Genomic DNA, 5,409 nt, shown 5'->3' with positions numbered 1-5,409 from the left:
ATATATATATATATATATATATATATATATATATATATATATATATATATATATATATATATATATATATATATATATATATATATATACACACACATATGTATATATCTATATACATATATGTATATACATATATATATATATATACATATATATATATATATATATATACACATATATATATATATATATATATATATATATATATATATATATATATATATATATATATATATATATATATATATATATATATAATATGAGGCTTTTTTAGTAACGGTTTAAAAGTTGTTGACACGGGTCTGAACGTGATGTCAGAACTCACTCATTCAATCATTTCTCTGGACGAACCAATAACGTTCTATTGCACCTCGGGATGTAACCCCCCACGAAGAATTCATACGGGTATCGCGTCTGCTAAAACCCTCTCAGGTGAGACTCAAACGCATACACGTTCGAAACCTCTAGGCCCATAAATGAGCGAGTAACTAAAAGAAAAATATTGTTACATCACATTGGAGTCGAATCTCTGACCTTCCTTATGAAAAATCACACAACTTCCAATGGATCAACACCTTGTAATTGAAGAATTCAATTATGTAAGTAAAAGAATACTTAATTTATTTAATTTTTACCTTTACAATATAAAAATGTTACACTAATAATACATGCCATGATTAATGGAGACATGAAAAGATTAATGGAGACATAAAAAGATACGAAAGAGTAATAGAAAAATGGAGTAAATAGTATAATAAATAATAAATCTGAAAGCAGTGTAGAAGAAAAAATAGAGTGAAAATATTAGATGAAGAAAAGATATAACATCATATTATAAATACTGGTAACATTATAAATATATTCTTTTGAAAAAAATCAACTTGATACTGTTTAAGTAGTCCAAATCCGTAATAATAACATTAAAATTGAGGGGTAAACCCAAATCAGTTCTTAAAATGGTACGCCAATTTTTGACTTTTTGGACTTCTTAGAAACGGTAGTTTTATGCTTTAGATAATTTATGTGTCATGAAAGTAATAAATGGAAGATTGCTTGATTGGTTGTGTAGGTAAATATACACATGTTAATGGTTTTAATTATAATGTTCTTATAAATTTTGCATTTACATAGACTGAAGGATAATGCTATCCAAGCGAAACAGCTAATATATGCCATCATTAAACGTAACGCGTAATTATCTCAAATTAAATGCATTTTTGCCCGCAGCGAAGCGCAGTGACCTCCTAACTTGTTCAATTAAATTCCAAACGTGATACTATACCAATGTTGAAAACGTGGTTTAGTAGATTTAGAGTTAAAAATTGTCCAACATATGTCAAGAAGTAAATGAGTTAGCGTTATTTTAAATTGATTTCTTGAGCTACTCATCAATAATACTCTCTTCATACCTTCAAAATAAATGTCTTTTAAATATTATTTTTGAATTCAAAATATGTCTGATAGTATTAGTTTTGTTCATGAATATAAAGTAAATATGATTAAATATTGTTGGTGCATAAAAAGCCCAAGTTTGTATCAACCAAACAAGTTAGGCCCATCGACCGACAGAAGCCCAAGACAATATAAGGAGTTGAAAGGCTTCATTTGTAGCCTGATGATTTCCCTTAAACTCTACTCACCCCATTTGGTTTTCCAGTTGTTTTCCTCTCATCGTAACTATACTAAAAGGCACCAAGTCGAATCAAGATCTAGGGCATCGTTCTAATCCGATCCAAAACGATCCGGTTCGACTCATTCGATCCCCAACGTCAACGATTCACGAAAACCTTTGATCCCAAGATCCAAACGGCTTCTACAAATATATTTATAAAACAAATTATATAAACATATAAATAAGGGGAAATGAGAAATTAAAAGATATGTTATAGTTATTTTATACAAATGAACTATTACTTAAATAATAAATCTGAAAGCAATGTAAATGAAAAAATAGAGTGAAAAAACATGATGAAGTAAAGATATATTGAGGAATATTCAAATGAATCCAATTTTTAAGTTGAGATTCAAGGGACCAATCAGAGTGCGACATGTGGCGCGAAAATCACATGTGATTGAAAAAAAATCAAATTTTTTTTTTTATTTTTTTCAATCACACGTGATTGGATTTGACATGCAATAAATCACATTCGATTATACATGCCAATCACATTTGATTGTAAAACATAATCACATGTGATTCTGCATGTCAAATTCAATCATATATGATTGGAAAAAAAATTGAAATTTTTTTTTTTATTTTTTTTTGAAAAAAAAAAAATATTTGAATTTTTTTTTCAATCACATGTGATTGGGTTTTACAATCACATGTGATTGGATTTGACATGCTAACTTAAAAAAAATGTATTTAAAAAAAATTAGAAAAAAAAATTTTGAAATAAAAAATTTTGATTTTTTTAAAAAAAAATTTTGAAATTTTTTTATTCAATCACATATGATTGTCGCGCCACATGTCGCGCTCTGATTGGTCCGTTGAATTTCAAACAAATTATTAGATTCAAGGGATTATGTAGCGACCCGACCAAATCATGTTTGACGGCGCCGTCTACTTAGGTCCCGTTACGTGGTCATAAGTCTTTAAGACAAAGTTTGACCAAAATATGTCGCCTTCATTTCAAAATAAAGATTTGTTCCTAAAGTTTACAAGAATTGTTCAACCCATAGTTAAGTTACAACGTTATAATACGAATGAAATCTAGGCGACACGGTTTAAAGTAAAGTCAAAAGACGCTCCATGAAATGCACGTATACTCGACATCCAATGCAAGTATCAAATAATGAGCGGAAGCATGTATCATGTATCGTTCAAGGACCTGAGAAAAACATAGAAATCTGTCAACGAAAACGTTGGTGAAATCATAGGTTTAAGTAAGTAAGTACAAGTGAACCACAAGATTTGCATCAATGAAATAATAGTAATACATTCCAAAAGTTTGTTTCACGAGCACCCAATTATCAATGCTTAACATTTCCTTCCATTGAACCCCATCACTTAGTGCTAGAACATGCACTGTTTCTCGAAAATATATTTCATTCGTAAACGGTAGCGAACCGTTTGAATGAGGGTTTGTCAAACCCATATGGATCCATACAACATAAGTTCTCGCTTACACCCGGCAAGTGTAACTAATGATAATCGAATTGAGGATTTTGTTCTAAACTCGTATGTAGAATGTTTGTTTTCCTGTACTTGTGTTCACTTAGTTCAAAAGAATCGTTTATGTTTTCTCATCCCAAATATAGTTCAAAAAGAGTAAAAGTGGGACTATGATCTCACCTTGAGTGCACGAGTAGTAAAGTACTTCAACAAGTAAACGTGTGCAAAGAACAATGCTAGTCTTGACCTAAACAATAGGTTGTATCAATAACGGTAAACACGATAGGTCAAAGATGTTCAATTAGTCCTATGGCTCGTTACGACTCGATTATTTAGCATGTGAAATCAAATTGCCAAGTTTCATGCAAGATACAAGTATATAAATAAGTTAGGAAGGTTGCATAATCATTTGGTTAAGTTTGACAAAAAGTCAAACTTTGGTCGGTCAAAGTCAACGAAAGTCAACACGTTCGGGTCGGGTTCCGAACTATTTTTCTAATCTTAGAAATCATATATGAGCATGTTGGCCAAGTTACATGTTAATCGGAGGTGCGTAGCATGCCAAACATTATTCAAAAATTGACCAAGTTGGACAGAATTCTGGCCAGGCCATTTGGCGCGCCGCGCGGGGTAGGGGCGCGCCGCGCCACCCTGCTGCTTCAGCTATTTTTCTGCTTTTTAAATGTGCACGAACCAAAACCAATTCTAACACAATTCTTGACCCGCAAACGCTTATAACGCCTATCATACATCGTTGGAAAGGTATTTTGACAAGGAATGCAACTAAACACATATCATCAATCAAGCTTGCACTTATGACAAACAAAACCGCATTTAATGTTCCATAATCAATGCATTCAAGTCAATATTGCAATTTAACGATTTGGCAACCAAATTACATGTACAATATGCCGTTTCGAAGGTAATTAAGCATACAACACAACCTAACACTTACAATTAACATCTCATGTCATTTAATGCATCAAGAATCCATTCCTAGTTCGTGAAACCCTAACCAAAAGTCACCAAATTTCATAATCGAGTTTAAGGGGTTTCTTGATCAATCTTTACATCATAATGGAGCTAGTAACACTAAGAACAAGATTAAAACATGAAGTCTTAGCATCTAACAACATATGAACACTTAAAACTCAAGATTAAGCATGCTAACTTTCCATATGAACTAGTTACACCAAAATGGCAAGAACAAGCATACAAATCACATAAACAAACTAGACTTGAGCCATAGACACTAATTAACAACCTTTTAATTCAAAAATCTCAAGAACACATAAAATTAGTGATTTTAGAAAGTTACCCAAATGTAATGAGGTTGGTATGGAATCGAAGAGGAGATCACGAGGAGTTCAAATACGTAATTTGTTTGGCAAGATAATCACTAGCTCGATTTAAGATGATGATTCTTTGATGGAGCAAATTTAAGGAAAATGTGAAAGTAGGAGAAATAAAGGAAAATGAAATGAAAATGTGAATGAGTGGATAGAAAGGGTGTTGACCACCACTTTGACCTAGTGGTTTCTTTGACACTTTGACAAGTTTAGTCCCTCATGTTTTAATCGGGTGCGTTAAATTACCTAAACAAGATAATTTGAAACGCGTATCAACGAGACGTGTTATAAACATATAACGGAACATAAATAGTTAAACGGAAAAGTAAATGGAAAAAGGCGGAATGTTACATTACCTACACCTTAAAAGAAATTTCGTCCCGAAATTTAAGTAGGCGTAGTAGTCGTTGTTTCTTCCTCGAGATCTTGCGTTTCCGAATTCACGAATAGATGAGGATACTTCCTTTGCATTTGATCTTGTCTTTCCCAAGTAAACTCGGGTCCTCTTTTGGCATTCCAACGAACCTTGACAATCGGGATTCGGCTTTGTTTCAATGTCTTGACGGAGGTGTCCACAATTTCAACCGGTTCCTCCACGAAATGAAGTTTGTCATCAATGGTAAGCTCCTCGAGAGGAATGACGATATCGGGTTCGGCAAGACACTTTTTCAAGTTGGATACATGGAAAGTAGGATGAACGGAGTTCAATTGAGGCGGAAGATCTAAACGATAAGCAACGGTTCCAATACGCTCCAAGATTTCGAAAGGACCAATATACCGCGGATTTAGCTTCCCGCGTTTCCCAAAACGGATTACACCCTTCCAAGGTGCGACTTTTAACATTACTCGGTCACCGACTTGAAATTCAAGATCGTTGCGTCGTTTATCGGTATAGCTCTTTTGACGACTTCGGGCCGTCCTAAGCCTATCTCGGATTTGAACGAT

The sequence above is a fragment of the Rutidosis leptorrhynchoides genome, chromosome 2, assembly GCF_046630445.1.
Source record: "Rutidosis leptorrhynchoides isolate AG116_Rl617_1_P2 chromosome 2, CSIRO_AGI_Rlap_v1, whole genome shotgun sequence".
NCBI lineage: Eukaryota > Viridiplantae > Streptophyta > Magnoliopsida > Asterales > Asteraceae > Rutidosis > Rutidosis leptorrhynchoides.
Note: the sequence above shows the minus strand (reverse complement) of the source record.